We start from the raw sequence: 21,942 nt of genomic DNA, 5'->3' as shown, positions 1-21,942 counted from the left end.
AATAAATTTCATATATTAAAAAAATTTTTTTGGGGGGTGCCTGGGTGGCGCAGTCGGTTAAGCGTCCAACTTCAGCCAGGTCACGATCTCGCGGTCCGTGAGTTCGAGCCCCGCGTCAGGCTCTGGGCTGATGGCTCAGAGCCTGGAGCCTGTTTCCGATTCTGTGTCTCCCTCTCTCTCTGCCCATCCCCCGTTCATGCTCTGTCTCTCTCTGTCCCAAAAATAAATAAACGTTGAAAAAAAATTAAAAAAAATTTTTTAAATAGATAAATAAAACATTAAAAAAAAAACATAGGGTGGCATCGCTGGTCTCGTGGTTTTCAAATATTAAATTAGAATGTTAGGTAACCACAGAAGAAATACTGCTAAAAAGAAAAAAAAAGATTCATTACAGATTTGAAAAAAAATAATCATTAAAACTATCCATAAATTAATTCTAGTACATTCCAAGACTTTGAAAGTAAGAAACATATTTTATTGAATTTGAAAAGAACTACAAATCAAATATTTTTCATAAGTAAAATTGATTCCAAATAAAAATAGGATAAATGACAAGACTATTGAAATGAAGATAAGGAATATAGCTTGTTCAAAAATGTATCCATGAACAGCTACCTATATGTACTAAAATACTATCTGCTGTGAGTTTAATAGAACAATGCATTAGTTGTCAACATCTCCAAATAGTTTTAGATAGACTCAACAAGCAAAATGAAGGAATGAGCAACACAGGACATTCAATTTCTCATTTTAACAGAGTCTACACCTGCAATTTCAAGAGAACAAATAGTAACATATGCCTTGCATTATTTAGTAGGACAACATCTCAGCTCAGAGGAGGCTGGAAACAAATGGTTTTGACTTCCTAATGTGCTAAGAAACCTCAGCCTGAAATGAATGAACAGAAAAATATGGACATCAGTAATGCCAACTGGATGATAACTCAATGGTAAGGGGAATCAGATACACTATACCTACAACAGTATACACAACACTAATGAAAAGGAATAAAGGACATGCAAAATCTCACAGACTGAGCTATGAGGAAATGTTTACTTAGTATGTCTTCTGTGACAAGCACTATCTTAAGAGCTGGGGGATACAGTAATAAATGAGATGAACCAAGTCCCTGTTCTTCTGGAAATATTTTTGTGTAGGCTAGGGGCTTTGGGAGTGTAGAGGGATTTGGGAGTGAGGAATATAGCTAATAAACAACTAAATTACTACCTCAAAAGAATAAACAAACAAAAGGGAGCAAGATAATTTTAGATAGTGGCAAGTGGAGAAAGAAAAAATGGGATGAGAGCAAAAGCAATCTGTTCTGGAGCTCAGTGTTCTAGGAAACAAGAGTATTATAATTGATTGTAAGCATAGTCCAGACTAACTTAAAGTGCATGCAAATAACTAGGGACTATTATATATATATATATATAATACACACACACACACACATATATATATATGTATATATATATATATATATATATATATATATATATATATATATTCTAAGTTCTGCTCATTCTTTAGAATTTATTCTACAGAGGCAGTACGGTATGGAATGAGAGTCACTAGAAATTTTGTGGAATTTAGTAACACATGTTAAAACATTGGATTTAAAATATCAATGATCAATGGCTTTATTTGGCATATTCTCGATTTAGTAATTTAACTTAGTAAGTTTTCTTTCATAGTTCCATATTATGATCTAGGCACTGTACTAGGATTCGTCAAAAACACAATGTGAGGGGAGCCTGGGTGGCTCAGTCAGTTAAGCATCCAACGTCAGCTCAGGTCATGATCTCATGGCTCATGGGTTTGAGCCCCACATGGGGCTCTGGGCTGACAGCTCTGAGCCTGGAGCCTGCTTCAGATTCTGTGTCTCCCTCTCTCTTTGCCTCTCCCCCATTCACTCTCTGTCTCTCCCTCAAAAATAACATTAAAAAATTTAAAAAGCACAATGTGAAAACTCTTAGAGAATTTATAAATAAATGTGAATGAACAATTGCTAATATTAGAACAAAGCAAATAGGAGAAAAACACAGTATTGTTGGTATTTAAGTGAGTTGAGATACAGAGAAACTTTGAAAGGTTTCGCATTAATGAAAAATGAAGCATGACTTCTAAAATATTTCTGAAGTGTGTTTTATACAAATAGGAAACACACTAAAAGTTAAGTATGGGCATTTGAAAGAATCATGAAAATCAGTCACAAATGCCTAATTGTGATATGGGAACATGCACACGGGATAAAGTATATTTTGAATGTTTGGAATATATGGTCAAATATAGGGTTTATTATTTGTCTTATATGAAGAAGTGATTACTATAAGAGCGATTTACTTACCAAATGGTTTTTAAATACTTTGTTCAAAATATTTGATGACTATACCATTATAGCATCTATAATTAAGAATAAAGAATAGGAATGTAAAATCTAACTTCTCAAAGGACTATTATAGAACGTGTTCATGAATACTGCACAATCAAATATTATACTAATAAGTTCTCACTATCATTCCTATGAAATGAAAAAAATTCGTTCTCCTGTGAGGGAGTTTGAAAAATTGTTTTGATGACTAATTAACTGATTAGTGTAGCTCTTTGTTTTCATTTTGACCATCAAATTAGTATCCACAACTTAAAACACATATATTTATAAAGGTGATTTTTCAAGTTACATTTTTACTAAAAATAAAGCATAAATATAGACATTGTGGGTGCCAATTAATAACTTTCATTTAATTATATGTGCTATTTGTGCAATTTCATGTACAATACTTACACTTATTAGATAATTAGAATATGTGACTAAAACTTGCTGTTATATAGTAAAAGACCTTAATGTTATTTTAGACAGAAAGAAAAAGGAAGTCATCCAATCTTCTCCTAAATAAGGATAATGGTATCCTAAAAATAAGTTAAACAATATGATACAAATATAAGTAATATTTTCTAAGCAATTTGTGTGGATCCAGTTTCTGTGAATACTGTCCTAGAAAACAAAAAAAATTATACCTTCCAATGTACACAGCATAGAAATTCCGACATTGTAATATTCTCAGTAATATTATTTCATAAAGATTATCAGTTACTTTGTTGTATCCTCTTTGAACACACATTATAAAAATTGTGATAGATAAGAAACCCAAAGTTAATGTAACTGACAGTTGCACCATGAGTTAAGACAGCCTTATATTTCTGTAGGCAGACAAGTTGGTCAGTTACCAAAGTACCTCCCTTTTTCCCACTAGTTAAATCTCTGGAAAGTAGTGGTAAGTCAATTTTTATAGAACATTGAACAATGTTAAATATGAAGATAGAGGAAGCTCCTAAAAGGTGGGCTTAAAATATCTATGCAACTATTATCAACTCCACCTGAAATAATTAGGTAAATGTTGATGAGGAACACTATAACCTAACACACAGATTAGGCTGACAACTCTTGAATCTTACACTCATTCTTAAAATCACTAAAATTGAGACAACCACATACCATGTATTAGCCAATGTGGTACAATAGGAATTACACACACTACAGTAATGTATTTTGGGGGTTGGTGGGGGGGACTCTGAAACTACCAGTTTACAGATAATATGGAGGATAAAGTTTCATGTTAAACTATGCTATGAAGTTGTAATCAGCCAAACCCAGAGTTTGGAAAATTCTGGAGTACACAATTAAGTAGCACCAACTATTAAATGATGTGAAAAAAACATAAATGGGAAATGATTATAGAGTAAAAGAAATTTAAGATACCTATCAAGCCAACAAACATGTGAAATTCATTTTGATTCCAATTCCAACATTAGAGAAGACACTTTTGAGACAATCCTAAAACATGAGAAATAGACTAGGTATTAGATGATACTGTAGAATTCTTGTTTATTGTGTACTTGTTTATTGGTTACATTTAAACAAAATGTCCTTATTCACTGAGATACACATTTTAATGAATGTGTATTCACATTCACATTTATTGGTGCAGTGAGGTAAAGTCTGAGATTTGCTTAGAAAGAAAACTGAACCAACACATGAAAAAAAAAGTTTGTATATGTATGTTATGGGGCAAAGGGGATAAATGAAATGGCAAAATATTGGTAACTGCAGTATGTATAAGAAGAAAAGGACACCCCCAAAGACGTCCAGGTCTCAATCTTGGAAATCTATGACTATCTTGTTATATGGCAAGGGATAATTAATGTTGCAGATATAAATAAGTTTGCTTAACAACCGACATGGAAATGGAAAAATTTCCCTGAAGACCCTACAGTTAAGAGGGGAATGAACCAATGCAATCATAAAGGTTCTTACAAGTAGAATAAGAAAGCAGAAGGGGTAGAACCAGGGAGTTGGCCAATATGAAAAGGAATTGGGGTAATGTTGCTGGCTTTGATGATCAAGGAATAATCCCCTAAGGCTGTAGGCAGACTCTACAATCTGGAAAGACAAGAAAACACTCTCTCCGCTCGAATCCAGAAAGGGAATATGTCCCTATTTTTAGCCCAGGGAGATGCATTTCTGACTTCTGACCTCTGGAACTGTAAAATAATAAATCTGTGTTTTAAACTACCAACTTTGTGTTATTTTTCTTTCACAGCAGCAAGAGGAAAGAATGTACTAGGTTTTTGGTGTGTGGGTTTCATTATTCTCTTTACTTTTGTGTTAATTTTAAAGTTCCCGTAGTAAGACTTTAAAACACACATTAAGATTCTGAAAAGGATTTTCCATGACAAATTTTGTGATTAAAGTCCAATAGCCAAAAGCTTAATTTAAGGATATGTGAAATCTAACTTAAATAATATGATTAGATATGAAGATGTTCTTCATATGTACTCAGAGATGTTATAGTTTGGTATAATTATTTGATTAATATGGTTCTGTTAGAAAATAAGGAGGGGAGCCTGGGTGGCTCAGTCGGCTAAGGATCCAATGTTGGCTCAGGTCACTATCTCATGGTTCGTGAATTCGAGCTCCACACGGGGCTCTGCTCATAGCTCAGAGCCTGGAGCCTGCTTCGGATTCTGTGTCTCCCTCTCTCTTTGCCCTTCCCCTACTCATGCTCTGTCTCTCTCAAAAATGAATAGACATTAAAACAATTTTTTTAATAAGGAAAAAAAGTGGGCATTGTCTTCATAACAGATTTGTGATGTCACATTTGTAAAGGAAAACTATTGAAAATCACATGATGACATCAATTAACACATCAGGGAAGATGGTACATACCTTTTGTGACTTTTTGTGTTAAGCATTCACTGTTAATTTAGGAATTTTGCAAGTGAGGCATAGTTAAAACAATAAATCCCTCTATAAACACCACATTTTTAAACCAAAAAAGTCACAGGGTGATAAACTATTATTATATGCAATTTAAAATTGTAATATTTTACTCACAGAATTATATTCACATGAATATTTTTATCTGTCATAAGGGAAATGGTGACTTTTTTGAAGGATGAGGGTTTGTTTCTCTATCATGTGAAAAACAATTCCCCATATCTTCAAAAAAATTAATTTTATTTCCATGCAACTTAAAAAGACTACTTCACAGTACAAAGAAAACCAGGATTACTTAATGAAATTTTCCCTTTAAAAGTCATTTTAAAGTAATAATAAGGGGTGCCTGGCTGGCTCAGTTGGTAGAACATATGACTCTTGATCTCTGGGTCTTCAGTTCAAGCCCCAAGCTAGGTATAGAGTTTAACTAAAAAATAAAAACAAAGTAATAATAATAAAGGGTGACACAGAATCAAGTGATTTCCAGTGTTTGGCATGTATACGTTATTCTTATGTAATGGTGTCACACTATCAGAGAGAACACGGAGAAAAGGGCAAATTCTGCTTCCTTATTCTATGAAACTTGCATGAGGCATCAAGTTTCTTTTACCTCTGTAGTTTATTTCACTTATCATGTAAAAGAGGAGAGGGGAAGAGATAATGTCAGATTCAGTCATGAAAAATTGATATGATGGTAAAACTGGAGAGGGTAGGTGCATTTTTCATCAGAAATATGGATTTTATTGAGACCCTATATTTGCTTTTATGGCAAAAATTTAAAAAATGGTCAACAATTACTTTGAAAGTTACGTGCTTACCTCACCTATGAGCTAAAGAATCAGTTGGGTTATTTCAGTTTTTCCTTCACAACTTACATGGCCTGTGCCTACAGTAATAAGTGCAAGTGATGAGTCTGCCATTGTTTCCAACATTCTGTGTAATTACGGTTTAAGGGTAGAGATAAATATGTGAGTGTCTACCTCAGAAGGAATGTTTAAAGCTCGCTTCTATGTCTGCACTCATCCTGTCCTGTACTTATCTTTTCTAGGGAATTGCTGGGAAATTGAATTACTTTGCTTTTGAAATTAACCCTGAAGGGTTACACAATTCTTGGGCAAAACTGGCTAGTAGCCTATTAGCACAGAAAAAGATACCCACCAAAGAAACCTCAATTTGCAAATAAAACACTGATGAATGAAAGAATTAAATGGTGAGAAAAGCTACATCCTATCCATGGGGAAACACTAAGGACCAAGTGTACTGAAGTTTTATGCTAATACAAAATTGGTTCCAACAAAGTACCCAGTTTTATAACCTAACAAATTGGTGCCAACTTATTTAAACACTCTAACAGCAGAAAAAAAAGAAGAACACCATTAAAGAAACATCTGTTTAGAAGAAAAGTATGGAATCGTTAAAAATATATTCATTATAAGATAATTAGTAGGAATGAAATCAATACTGACTTGCCTCAGAGATATGGATTTAATGCATGTGGCAATGAACAGTGACTGTTGTGGATAAAGTTTTTCCTTCTTATGCTAAATTAATATTTGTGTTATTTATTATTGAATGGCACAAGTGACAGAAGACTCCCATAAGCCAATTCAAGATTAAGGAAAATATTTCATCATGTTATAAACATAGTAAGAGGAAAAATAAAATAAAGGGCCAAAAAGAGAAATTTACACCTGTTACAAGATAAACCGAGATATATTAAAACTTTTGAGAATTTATTTGAGCAAAAATCTATTAGAATTGGACAGTGCCAAGTCAGAAGTGGCCAGGAGTGCTTCAGGAGCTCAGGGAGAGACTTTTATGGTCAAAAGGTAGGAGCAAAGTAAGGAAATTATTGATTGGCTATAGCTTAGAGCGTGGTTGGCTATTAGTGATTGATTGTCTTTAGCATTTTGGTTTCATAAGCTTCAGGCATTTACAGGTTTAGATTCTGATTGGCTTACTTAGGCCATCACAGCATTAGAACCACATCAGTCTAATGGCCTCATTGTTTAATCAATTTAACTATTCCCCTCACTTGGTCATCCTCTCATACATGAGAGATTAAACAAAAATTTGCTGCTGGTGCCACTCTCAGTCTCCATCAGAGTTAAATTGTTCTTGTCTCATTGTGAAACTCACATTACGATGTCAGATTCGTGGGAGAATTGTTTATGCTGTTCATCCCATTGTTCATCTTGTTTCTGTTTCTCTAAGCACAATGAGATCATCTGATGTATTGCTGATGGCTGTGAACATTCATTTAAAACATTTGACAGAACATAATGTACCAGGGAAACTACAATGATAACAATTATTAGGATAATGCCAAAAGACTGACATACACTCCTTAGCTAGCATTTCCATGAACCAAGCCAGTTGGTATCAAATAAATCAAAGAATGTAACGAAAGGGAAATCAATCTGTTTCAGCCAAGTGGCTTATTTCTTGTATTTGCTGTAGTACCAGCAATGTTGATCTACGTACAGATAGAAGTATTTGCTATGGCACAGACTCCTCCTTGTTCAGCCAGTAAGTACGCTAAAGCAATTCTATAATCTAAAAACACCTTAGCAAGAAAGTCTAGGGTTTTTTTTTTTTTTTTCTGCTATGGCCTTAGCAGTAGATTCAACACTACTTGCCAGGGTTGACGAGCACGATCTTCCTCCCTATTCACTAAAGAAAAAAGCAAATAGTAAAAAGGCAAAAGGAATAAAGGTTTCATATTAGAGATGAACATCTTATCCTTGATCTTGGGCAACCGACCCACCCCAAGATGTTGTCTACTCCTTGGAGGAACTTCCCTGCTCTATTTTATTTCTAGATCTCTAGCTGGTTCCAAGAGTTGGACAGAACCCTTTTTAACTGGGGGATATAGATCCAAGGTTCAAGTTCCTAAAGTTTGGTTACTATCTGGGTAGTGAGGAGGACCTGGTATGGTCCCTTCCAAAGAGGCTCAACGGCCATCTTTATTCTTAATGATTCCAAATCAGAAGGGTGGGAGAAAACTAAAAACATTAGTTTGGAGAATTATAGCCAGATATTTGAGGAAACTAGAAGAATTTGGGATCCAGGTTGGTTTGCAGGTATATAATAAAACTTCAGAGACAATGAACAGACTTAGAATCTGATATCTATAAGGTTGTGTTATAATTTTCTGTTGAAATAAAATTTTTCCTCTATAATCACCCTCAGTTCTATGAAAGATAATCACAGTAAGACTAATTTGTTTGCAAAATAAGTCCAGTCCCATTAAACTTGGCCTGATTATTTACACAAGTGTATCAAAAATAGTGGTTAACCACATAGGCTCTTTTAATATCTATTTTGCTAGAAATTTACATAAGGAATCTTAGATTGGACTTTAAAGCCACTCTGGTCTAAGAAGCCAAGCCCAGAACCCTCCATCAGATTTCACCTGAAGTACCTATAGATTTGGGCAAATTCCTCTCCTCTTGAGGTACCCAAGGTATCCTGAGATTCCTGGGCCTGCCAGTGAGTGACCTTTCTTACTCTGGTAAGCCTCTCAGGAACTTTGTACGTAAGACACCAGGACAGTTTTACAAGGGGCTTTTATTGGCTCCTTATAACTGTCTGGTTATATCTGATTTTATGCATATTTTCAAATATGACATTCCAGTCAAGCCTTAGCAATACCACCAATGTTCCCAATTGTGTGTGTGATTTGGGGAAGTTTTAAAGTGTCAAAGTTATGAATATTTGATGAAATAGGATCTCAGATCATTATGAAATAATACTTAATTATCTATTTAACTAAAGTGACCAGATTTTAAATGCAAATATAGAATGTTACACAAGGTGAAACAAGTTTTAAATTACATATATTGATTAGAATTCTGAACGTTTAGAATCATTTATTCCTAGTGGAAACTAAGAAATAAGTTGTGGAATGTCGGCTACACTCGTATCCTCCAGATTGGTAAATTTATAAGTACATTTCACAATTTCTAGGAGTATTATTCTTCCTCACAGTATAGTTTTCAATGTAACACAAAACATGTTTATGAATACACCCAGATATCTTTAGTTCCTCTGTAAAAGAAAGCCAAAACTGAATAAACCTGTGATCAGTAACTAATGTTTCAGTATTTTATCTTATTTGGAAATGATCTTGCTTTTCAGTGAAACCTACGTGGAATAAAAGTATTGTATTTAATGCTGCTAACTCTAAAAACATTTCTGTTTTTATTAAACCAACAAACTTGAACTAGCTTTTATTTACTGAAGATTATCCTGTATCACAGGAACTTGAAAAACATTTGTGTTAGTTTATTTCTGAGAGTATACCTGATTTGTATACTTATTTGTCTTTAAGCCAATTAAATAGAGCTCTTTACAAATTAATTTTGGCAATAACATCTAGAGTTAGAAAAATATCACACACTTATAATTTACCTAAATAGACATAGATACTGTCTATTTTACAATATCTGCAAGTCTTTTGGGAAGAGTAGCGGGTGTTTCGGGATTAGTACAAAGGATAGGTGGGCTTTGAATAGTTTCTAGAGTAACATTTATGTTCTTCTGGAGATTCAATTTGTAAGATAAACAGTTGTTTTTAATTCCTCAACGAATTCTATTGAAACCTGGATGATGTGAAGAAATTGATTCAGCCCATCTGACTACATTATCTTCAATTCGCTTTTTTATACCAGAGAGATCTTCAACTAAGATGGAAATCAAAAGATTCCTATGTTCTAGATTTAGACCTGTGTTTGTTTGGAAAGTTTTAAGAAATCCTTCCAAAATGGATTCATAATTTTTTTTTTCTCTTTGGGTACATAGTTTCATTTTAGTTTTAGGCAAGAAGGTCTAAAAGTTCCTATCAGATCCTAAATATCAGCTTCCAATTTGGCCAACTTCTGACCACAGAGCTACTTAAAAGAAAAAAAAAAAATCAGTATCTTGTGGGTTTTAGCCATGGCAAACAGTAAATATTCCTGGCACAGACTCCCAAAGATAACCAAAAGAAAGACTTGGGCAATTTTCCTGAGAGCTGAAAAACAGTGTTAAGACTCCAGCTGCAAATGGAATGCAACCCACATTTGTGTCTGGCCATATTTTGAGGATCCCCAACCTGACAGTTGGCAAGCCAAGTTCTCAGAGCACAAAACAAGACAAACTATATGGCAATAGCTGTCTCTGGGAAAGAAAGGATCAATAACTAATTTTTTTTTTTTCCTGACAATCTGAATTAGGAAGAGAAGAGACAAGGTGAAATTTTTCCTTCCTCTCTAGACCAGGCACCACAGACATCTGAGAGAGTTGACATCATTAAGAATTCTTATCTTTGGGGCACCTGAATGGCTCAGTCAGCCAACCCTCTGACTTTTGATCTTGGCTCAGGTCCCTATCTCATAGTTGTGAGATGAGCCCAATGTCAGGTTCTGCACTGGTGTGAAGTCTGCTTAAGATACTCATTCCCTCTCAGGGCACCTGGGTGGCTCAGTCAATTAAATGCCTAACTTCAGCTTGGGTCATGACCTCAGGGTTCATGAGTTTGAGCCCTACATCAGGGTTGCTGTCAGTGCAGAGCCCACTGTCCCTGACAGATCCTCTGTCCCCTTCTCTTTCTGCCTCTCCCCCACCTGCACCTGCTCTCTCTCTGAAAAATTAACATTAAAAGAAAATGTTCATTCTCTCTCTCTCTCTCTCTGCCTCTCCCCAGATTGTGCTCATCTCTCTCTTTCTCTCAAAAAAAATCTTACCTTTTGCCAGCTTTTGTCAGTTTTCCCAGGTTTCTGTCTATAGGCTCTGGAGTGAGTTGGCTGCCCCAACAGTTCTCCTCACCTTCAACAATAACTGTACTGAGATACAATTTAAGTCATACCCAGTCTGACCCCTCAACGAGACTTGTTTCTTTGTCCCACCCAGTCTGACCCTGGAACCTATGCCCAGAATCAGTCGGGTTCTAAGTCAGACCCATCCAAGTCTATAACCAGGTTTTCAAGTCAGACTCAGCCTCACTGTGGTGGCTTCTGAACCCAGTGTGGAAAAAGCAGTGCTCAGAGTTTGAAAACTCATAATGCAAAAGTTGTAGAACTAGGATCCAGGAACTAGCAGAAACTCACTCATCCACCCACTACAGAGGACTAATGCTGCCCCAGAGGCTGAGCAGGTACTCAAGCCTGGTTGCTCCTTGCTCCTGGGGGCTCTCAGCGGTCACTCTAAGTTCCCTCTTCTGATTCCAGAACTACTAAAAGAGAAGCTGAGGCATATTAAAACTTTTAAGAGTTTAATTGAGCAAAAATGTATTTAAATTGGGTAGCTCCAAACAGGAAGTGGTTAAGAGTGTCCCATCGGCAGCGATGGGTGTTAGGAGAGTGACTTTTAGAGAGAAAAGGCAGAAGCAGTGTAAGGAAATTATTGATTGACTGCAGCTTAAAGCCTAGCTGTTTGTGATGTGTTGTCCTTAGCATTTTGGTTTGGTAAACTGGAGGCATTACAGGCTTAGAATTTGGTTTGCTTATTTACATAGGCCACCACAGCATCAGAACCACATCAGTCTAATGGTCACTTTGTTTAATTAATTTAACAGATCAAATTGGACATTAATTCCCCTTCACTGACTTTCAAAGCAGAATTCAGATGTTGCCTCTGACAATTCTAGTCTCAATAAATTTGTAGCAAGCAGTAGAGGTAAAAATATTTTGAACTTCTGGATATAGGTGATTAGAATAGCTACAGCTTACTTTTTGTTGTTTTCTGAATTTGGTCATCTTTCAAGAAAGGAAAAAAGTTCACACACACACACACACACACACACACACACACCCCAAAATGGTATTTTTTATATAACTGCCTCTGTTAATATCTCATAATTTTTATTTTTTGTGAGTGAAACTGAAACAAATTGTTTAAAAGTATACTTTAACTAGTTTATTCCACAGGAATAGAAATATTATCAAAATAATAGAGGGAAAAGGATGAGAAAATATTTTTTAAACTGCTAACATTAATGTGTCAGTATCAGTAATTCAATTCTTATTTAGCAATCCCATATATAGGTTCTACACAGTAATAGTCAAAATGATTCTTAGGAAGTAAGCAATGATTCTTCTCAAAAAATAGAACTACCTCTTATATACAAAGCAGTTGACATATGTAACTTTGTAGTTAGGTTTCTATATAAGGCAGTATTTTCTTTATTTATTTACTTATTTATTTTAAAACTTTTAATGTTTATTTACATTTGAGAGAGAGACAGAGTACGAGAGGGGGAGGGGCAAAGAGAGAAGGAGACATAGAATATAAAGCAGGCTCCAGGCTTGGAGCTCCGAGCTGTCAGCACAGAGCCCAAGGTGGGACTTGAACTCACAGACCACAAGATCATGACCTGAGCCAAAGTTGGAAGCTTAACAGACTGAACCACCCAGGTGCCCCAAATAGTACTTTAATACCCACACTAAAGGTTGCCTTTCACTGTGGAGGGTAGTTTTGATTTATATTCATAATCAAAAGTCTTTTTTAAGTCAGGTCTACGTTCTTCTTACAAACCAACTGCAGTTCCAGCATTGGCTCCATGATGGAAAGGAATGAGACTCTCTACCATTCATCTTCCAAACAAGAGAAAACTAGAAAAATAATTCACAAGTAAAAACTCACTAACTTCTTGCGGGTCCTGGGTGGCTCAGCCAGTTATGCAACGAACTCTTGATTTCAGCTCAGGTCATGATCTCATGGTGGTGAGATCCAGCACCACAGTGGGACTTTGTGCTGAATGAGGCTCCATGCTGAGCATGTAGCCTGCCTGGGATTCTCTCCCTCCCTGGCTTGTGCTCACTCCCTCTCTCAAAATTAAATCAATAAACATTTTAAAAAACTCATTAACTTCTTGCTGGCTTTTATAAATTGAGTGATCAGTTAAGGTCTAACATTGTTTTCACCAAAATAGATAGCTTTATAATAAAAGAAAATGACTGATACTCCTATGTTCATTAGAAAAAGGATTGTTCTCATATTGTTAAGATGAATGTTCTATAAATTCATTTGAACACTACTTTTTTGGTTAGTAATATATCATATATATTATATATTCATTAATATTTTTGTTTAAAAACAATTTTTTGTTTTGTTTTACTATTTTTTAGTCTCTGTAAACCAAAATAGCTCCACCAAACCCCTACTGATGAAGACTAGAATTCTGCAACTTTTCACTAAGACTACAATGTGTATGTATTTATCCATGACGTATAAAATAGAAATATATAATAATGACAAATATATAAAATATATGGAAATATTTTAAAATATATGAAAGTATGCATAGAAAGTATATTGCTTTTAGAAAAAAATCTTAGCAATGCACTATTCAATCCAAAATTTTAAATATTTTAAGATTTTTAAATATGCATAATCAACATTCTTTTGGAGTTTTGTCCCACTGTATTTCCATCAGGCTGTATAGTAGAGGAGGAAGGGGTCTGGAAGAAGATACTGTTCATCTAAGCCATCATAATGAGATGTGTCAAAAGGGAGGTTCAGATTAATGATACCTGAGTGTTGGTGCCCTTATCATATTATTCATAATCAAAACTATTAGGGTGGATAATATCATCTATGTAGAGAGATTAGCCTGAGGAGAAAAGTCGATTTGGGGTACAGTTCTAAGGAATTTCACCATGTATAATTAGTTATAAGAGGAGGAGTGTTAAGGAGACAGAGAAGGAAAACCCATAGGTGTAGGAGAAAAATCAGGAAAGTTTGGTGTTACAGTAGCGAAGACAGACCTCAAGAAAGAAATGGTAAGCAGTAGCAGCCAAAATTTATTCAACATTATAGAAGTCAATGTCAATGACCTGGAAAATTGTACAAAATTGAAGGTAATGAATATTGCAACCTAGTGGATAGAATAAATACTAAGATAAGGAAATTATGTTTGGATAAGTTAATATATAAACATGTAGGATGCCATTAAAATTGTTACAGGGTATGAATTTATGTAAAGGTGTTTATGTTTAATAAGTTTGAATATTCAATGAAGATATGGATTGAAAGCATTCTTTGGGTTTGGTGACAATGATGTTGGTTATATTCACGAGAATAGTTTCAGTAAAATGGTAGGATTTAAGTTTCATAGGAAGGGATTCCAGATTAAGAGAGAATAAGTGGGAGATAAGTATATAGAGCTTATTTTTTAAATCTTGCTGTGAAGAGATGGAAAGAATAAAAAAAATAATTGTGTAATCAGTGGTTGGAAGTTCCTAATGAGTTTGCAAAACATGTTGTAAGGATGAGAGATTAATTGAAAGACTGGGGTATTTAAGATGCCGGAATTATTGTAGGTGATGGTCCTCAGAGACATGGAGATGACAGACTTTAGAACAGGCTATGCATTTTTGTGAAATAGGAAACTACAGAAGGATGATTTAGGACCTCAGATAGAAACTGCAGGTAAGTGACAAAGAATGAAGCAAATGTGTGTGTATGTGGTGGAAGGTGTTAGGCTTGGGATAGTGGTGACACAAGACTTTAAAGATGGCAGCTTGGGCACTTAAAAACAAATATATTTTAGGCAAATGTACTTTATTCCTTTGTGATAACAGTATCTTCTAAGTCATTTGATCTGTATGAGATTTAGCCTTCCTACAGACAAGTGCAAATACTCCATTTTCTCCATAAAAAAATTACACAAAGATAACACCCATTTTAGAGCATGCAGTAATTAATGATTATCTCTGATTCATTGTACAAGTTGTACTTTGTTAAATTTGAGTATTAGATGAACCGAGAGTTAAAAGTTTAGTTGGAAATATGTTGCTTGTAAAGAAACATCCTCATTTAATTTTCATCTCTATTTGAAAAGTATTAGAATAAGCAACAATTATTTAAAAAAAAAACACCATGGTGTTACTTTTTATCTCAAAATCATCCCAGTTATGGTTCAAATATCAGTATATGGCAATACTCAGTTACCACCTTGACTACAATTTGTTTGACAGCATAGAGACTGCAGAAGGCAGACAAAAAGCCCATAGTCCTATTATTAGACACACTGAAGGGTTTTACTGCAACATTAATAAATTGTATCACTTAGGAGTTTTTTTTTTAAATCTTCTTTCTTCCTAAATTAACAACCATTAACAAATTAAAAAAAATAATGTTTATTTATTTTTGAGAGAGAGAGAGAGAGAGAGAGAGAGAGAGAGAGAGAGAGAGAGAGAGAGAGAGAGAAAGTATGAGGTGGGTAGGGACAGAGAGAGAAAGGGAGACACAGAAACCAAAGCAGGCTCCAGGCTCTGAGCTGTCAGCAGGGAGCCAGAAGCAGGACTCGAACTCACTGACTGCAAGATCATGACCTGAGCCAAAGTCAGACACTCAACCAACTGAGACAACCAGGCACCCCAACTCTTAATGAATGTTTAACGAAAGAGCATATTATGTTTTACATTATTAATTTCTCAAAAAAATGCCAAAGTCTATATTGTACACTACTATGGTTTACAAACCAGCATCAGATATAAAGCACACAACATAGGGAGGCTCCTTTAATACTCCCCATTCCATTTCCTTTCCACGTTATTCATCTCTCCACAGAAAAGGCTATTATCATTAATTTTGCATTTCCACATGTGTTCTCAAACTTTTAATACACATGTATGTATCCATAAACATTTACTATGTTTGTATTGTAGAGTTAAAGTTAAATACATTATAATAGTTTTGTATAATTTTCCCAGTTGGTTTATGACATTTATCTATTATACCACATTTCCATTAAAATTCTTCTGGCAATGGGCATTTGATTTGTTTCCAATTATTTCAGTTTTTTTTTTTTATTATTTTTTTATTTTTTTTATTTTTGGGACAGAGAGAGACAGAGCATGAACGGGGGAGGGGCAGAGAGAGAGGGAGACACAGAATCGGAAACAGGCTCCAGGCTCCGAGCCATCAGCCCAGAGCCTGACGCGGGGCTCAAACTCACGGACCGCGAGATCGTGACCTGGCTGAAGTCGGACGCCTAACCGACTGCGCCACCCAGGCGCCCCTATTTCCGTTTTTTAAATGATGTTGCCATAATATATTATACATCTCTACCTCAGCACATATGCAGGTATATCCTTTAAACTTATACTTTATATTTTATACATTATAATTTTAATAATGTAATTATAAAAATATTATAAGTAGTAACATGTAAATATAAACATTAAATTATAATAAAGTATAAATACAAAAAAGTAAAATTATAATTTTATTACATAAAATAATTCTATAATAATCATTATTATCCATTTGTGGTTTGTAAAAGAAATATTCTGAATACCAAAACTTTTGATACATGTAGCAAATATCTTCTAGTTTGTCACTTGTTTCTTGTCCTTTTTTGGTAGCTATAGAAACACAGATGTTTTCCATTTAACATGGTTATAATAATCAGTTTCTTCCTACTTGTTTTTGTGTCTATGTTAAAAATCCTTTTCAAAACAAAATTTTTAAAATTATAAAGACATTTTAAATTTTACTTTATATATTTCAGCCTTGAATTTACCTGCAAGTAATTTTGAATTGTCCAAGGAATTTTTTTTATCAAATTGTTCAAACCTTACTTCCAATCCTGATTATTCAAAACCATCTTTGGGGTGCCTGGGTGGCTAAGTCAGTTAAGCATCTGACATCAGCTGAGGTCTTCATCTCGTGGTTTATGAATTTGAGCCCCGCGTCAGGCTCTGTGCTGACAGCTCAGAGCCTGGATACACTTCAGATTCTGTGTCTCTTTCCCTCTCTTCTCCTCCCCTGCTCACACTCTGTGACTGTCTCTCTCTCAAAAATAAACATTATTTTTTTAAAAACCATCTTTGCTACATAGTAAACATTCCTACATCTTTTAGCCAAATTCCAGGCTTTCTATTCCGATCAGTTAGCATCTCTGTTTATACCTGCTTAATACAACACTTTGCAATAATGTTCAAAGTTCAATAATGTTTTGACAATTATTAATATAATAATTATTAACAAGACTATACAACCAAAAGGTCCAGATTTAAATTCAGTCTCTACCACTGTGTGAAAATGGACAAATTATCTGTCCTCCGTATCACTGTTTCCTTATCTACAAGATAGGGACTTTATAACTTATATAATTGTTGTGGAGAACTTACTTAATTGTTGTGGAGAGTAATAATACTTTAAATTTTTAATTTTTAAAAATTTTTCAGAGAAAGACAGAGCATGAGTAAGGGAGGGGCAGGGGGGGGTGGGACACAGAACCCAAATCAGGCTCCAGCCTCTGGGCTGTTAGCAGAGAGCCCAATGTGAGGCTCAAACCCACCAACTGCAAGATCATAACCTGAGCTGAAGTCAGGCTCCCCTAAATGTAAACATTAAACAATAATGTTGGCAGCTAAAAAGTACTATGTAAATTTAAGTATCATCAATTTATTCTTGAGATAGCAAATTGCTTCATTTCTGTCTACAAAAATTTTGGTTCTTGTCCATTCCACATGTATTTTAGCATGAGCTTTACAATTTTCATGAGTATAACCTGTTGTCATTATAAATGGAATGACACTAACTTTATAGGTGAATTTGGAGTGCAATGGTATGTATATAGTAGTGTTTCAATTCATTACATGGTACACTCTCCTCCTTCCCTGTCATCCTCCTCCTCTTTCTCCTTTTTGTTTTTCCATTGTAATGTCTTTTCATAAAATCATATATTCTTCAAAAATATTTTACACAGCTTTGTTAAATGTAGTCATCAACAACCTAACGTTTTTATTGCTTTTGAAAGTTTATTTTGAGAGACAAAGAGGGAGCTGGGGAGGAGGGAGGAGGGAGGGAGGGAGGGAGAGAGGGACGGAGGGAGGGAGAGAGGGAGAGGGAGAGGGAGGGAGAGGGAGAGAGAGAGAGAGAGAGAGAGAGAGAATATATCCCAATCAGGCTCTATGCTGTGAGCATGGAGACTGACATGGAGCTCAATTTCATGAACCGTGAGATCATGACCTAAGCTGAAATCAAGAGTCAGATACTTAACAAACTGAGCCACCCAGGTGCCCCCCAATATTTTTACTTTTAGAAAAATGCAATTATTCTTCAATTATGTGGCTTCTATTTTTGTTTCTAGGATACTGAAAAATAATTCATTTTATATAATGAAGCTGTAATTGATTGCATATTGACCTAATAAATTCAAATAAATGTGTATAAATTCTATTTAATTTTCTGTTAGAATAAAGATATCTGTAAGTAATGAGGTTTTTTTAATAGCTTATAATTTTTATTTCTTTTTCTTGTAATTTACATTACCTAATCCCTCAAATAAAATATTGAAAGGCAGTAATGAAAACACTCAAGCATGTATTTTTACTTCTGATTTTAAATAAATATTTTAATTATTTATTTGTCACTGTTGTTTGCTGATGGATTTTATTCAACTGGGAAATCTCAGGTTTATTTTTTTTTCTCTAAAAGTTTCTTCTTTTTCATAAAAATAAAACAGGTGCTGAATTTCCTAATCACATTATGATTTCTCTTTGTGGTATAAATTAAAATATTCTATTAATTTACTATATTTTTTTAACTTCTCATAGTAACCTTGTTCTATATATTTAACTTAATGGTATTTTTTTTATGAACCAAGGGTTTTATATTCAGCCAACCTTTGCTTTCAAAATGAAAGCAATTGAAAAAGTTTTTAAGTATTTAAGAACTCAGGTATTGCTGTAATCAAGAATGCTTCCCAAGAAATTTATGAAAGAATTAAAAACTTGGAATTTTGATCACAAAATGTGGTCTTTGAAAATTTCTGAGTCTTGCATTAAGGCTTAAAATGTGTCCAGTTTTTTATATGAATAGGGTTGATGGCTAATTTGTTGATATCGGTTGAATTCTGTCCATTCTTTCTTCATGTGTTTTGAGACTATATTATATATTTATATTTGTCAAAAGATTGAGGGAGATGATGATAAAATATGCAAATACAAACTCCAAATTATATCTTATTATAGCATGATGACTCTCTGCTTGAAAATTTATTTGGTCTAATAGTAACCTCACTATACCATTTATTTTCATTGCTATTTGATGAGTTTAATTGTCTTTTGTCTTTTCAGTTCCAGTCTTTGACATTCTAACTTATGTTTATAAACAGTACAAAGTTTGTCTCTGTTTCTTTTTATTTACTCCTATGACTTCTGTACTTAACTGGAAAATTTCTACCATTTACAGGTATCACAATGATAAATGCTTGCAACTTCCTGCTATAATCTTATTTTGTAATATCTTAATCTCTTTTGCTGCTTTCTTTGGATTTAATACATTTTTCCTTTTTCCTCCTTCTAATGGTTTTAGAACTATACACTCTATTTTATTTGTAAGTATTTATGGGTAACACACATATACTGATATACACACACATACACACACACACGTACTCACCACTAGCTCCACTATCCTTAAGAAGTATGTGAGTCCATTAGAACTTCTCAAAACTAATAATTGTTTTCTGTGATACATGTTATTGCTGTATATTTTACTTATATGTTATATTCCACACCCAACATATATTGGATATTAGCATTTCATATGTAATATGTTTACATTACATACATACCAGTTCCTTTGCTCACTATTCCTTCTTATTTCTTCCCTTTTTTATTTATAGTGAAGTAAATTTATTAAACATTTAGTATTGAGGGTTAATAAGTGGTAGACTCAATCAACGATTTGTCTAATTTCTCTTCAACTTTTCATTAAGTAAAAATTAAATAGGTATACAATTATGGATGGTTATATTCTCTACATTTGTAGGAACTTTTCCCCAGTGTTTGTATTATCATCTATTCTTGTAATTGTTAGTCTGCTGTAAGTCTAATCATCATAATTTCTCTTTAAAATGCCTTTCCTTTATGGCTAATTTAAAACCTTTTGAAACAGGATTTTTAAAAATATTTTTATTTATTTTTTTTTATAGAGAGACAGAGACAGCATAAGCAGGGTAAGGGCAGAGAGAGAAAAAGACAGAGCCTCCCAAGCAGGCTCCACAATGTCAGTGCAGAGCCTGACACAGGGCTCAAACTCACGAAACCATGAGCACGACCTGAGCCAAAACCAAGAGATGGACACTTAACCGAATGAGTCACCCAAGCACCCCATTTTTTTTTTATTTTTTAAGTAATCTCATGACTCTGAGATCAAGAGTCATATGCTCTACCACCTGAGCTGGACAGCATCCCAAAGGAGGGATTTTTGAAAGATGGTAACATAGGAGATTCCTAAACTCCCCTTTTCTCACAAACACACTAAAGGTACAGTTGTACATAGGGAAATTATCACCGAAATAAATCTATAAATTGAGTGACTCCTATACATTGTTTGAATGAGAAAATACATTGAAACAGAAAGTCTCAGTTTTCCAGCTAAGTAAAAGCTGAAAGACTTCATCACCATTAGACTAGCCTTACAAGAAGTGTTAAAGGGATTTCCTCAAAATGAAATAAGAAAGCACTAAGTAGGAAAAAGAAAACATGAAAGGATAAATACATAGTGAAATTCAGAATAAATAGTTAAATATATAAAGGTAAATATATAGTTAAATTCAGAATAATGTAATGGTGGCAAGTAAAGCACTTACAAATCTAACATGAAAGTTAAAAGACAAAAGTAGCAAAAATATTTTTAAAATAATCTGTGAGTGAACACAAAGTAAAAAGATATAAATTGTGACACTAAAAATATAAAAATGTGTGTGTGGGAGGAGGGGTAATAATATAGAGCTTAATATGTGTTCAGACTTAAATAAATATCAGCTTAGACTGTTATAACTAGATTTATGTAAGCCTGATGGTAATCACAAAGTAAAAACTTGTAGTAGATACACAGAAGATAAAAAGAATACTGGCATACCACTGTACAAAAACATCAAATAACAAAGGGGAAAAGATCATGATAAAGGAGAAAGTAAAAGAAGCTTTACAAAGCAGCCAGAAAACAAATTAACAGAATAGCAATAGCCCATAAGTATCAATAAACGTTTTATGTAAATTGACATTTTCCAATCAAAAGACATAGTATATATCAAGAAACGAAAAATCTCAAACCACCTAACTTTATACCTAGCAGAACTGGAAAAAGAACAAAACCTAAGTTAGTAGAAGGAAGGAAATAATAGGTCAGAGTGGAAATAAATAGAGACTAAAAAGACTATAGAAATGATTAATGAAACTAAGAGTTGGTTCAAAATTAGCAAACCTTTAGCCAGACTAAGGGGAAAAAAAGAGAGAGAACTCAAAGTGAGAAATGAAAGATGAGATATTACAACTAATATCACAGAAACAATAAAGAATTATAAGGGACTATGAACAATTATACAGTAAAAAATTGGACAACAGAATAGAATCATTCCAAGAAATGATCTATCAAGACTAAATAAAAAAGAAATAGAAAATCTGTACAGACCACTTTCTAGTAAAGAGATTTATTCAGTAGTCAAAAACCTCCCAACAAAGAAAAGCCCAATATCAGATGGCTTCCTTAGTGAATCCCATGAAACATTTCAAGAATTAATGTCAATCCATTCAAATTCTTTCAAACATGAAGAGAAGGAAATACTCCAAGATCAGTTTACCAGGCCAGTATTTCCTTGATACAGCCTCTATGGAAAACAGTAAGGAGCGTCCATTAAAAAAATTAAAAACAGGAATACC

The 21,942-nt window shown here is 34.1% G+C and overlaps 1 long non-coding RNA gene across 2 annotated transcripts in view; it reads right to left on the bottom strand.

Annotated features, from left to right (window-relative positions):
• LOC123379276 overlaps positions 1–21,942 on the bottom strand; it is a 438,377-nt gene that overhangs the window by 356,692 nt on the left and 59,743 nt on the right. The window lies entirely within an intron of this gene.

Source organism: Felis catus, chromosome A1 (assembly GCF_018350175.1).
Source record: "Felis catus isolate Fca126 chromosome A1, F.catus_Fca126_mat1.0, whole genome shotgun sequence".
In the NCBI taxonomy this organism is placed as follows: Eukaryota; Metazoa; Chordata; class Mammalia; order Carnivora; family Felidae; genus Felis; species Felis catus.
The sequence above is the reverse complement of the archived record's forward strand: the minus strand, read 5'-3'. Positions and strand labels throughout refer to the sequence as shown.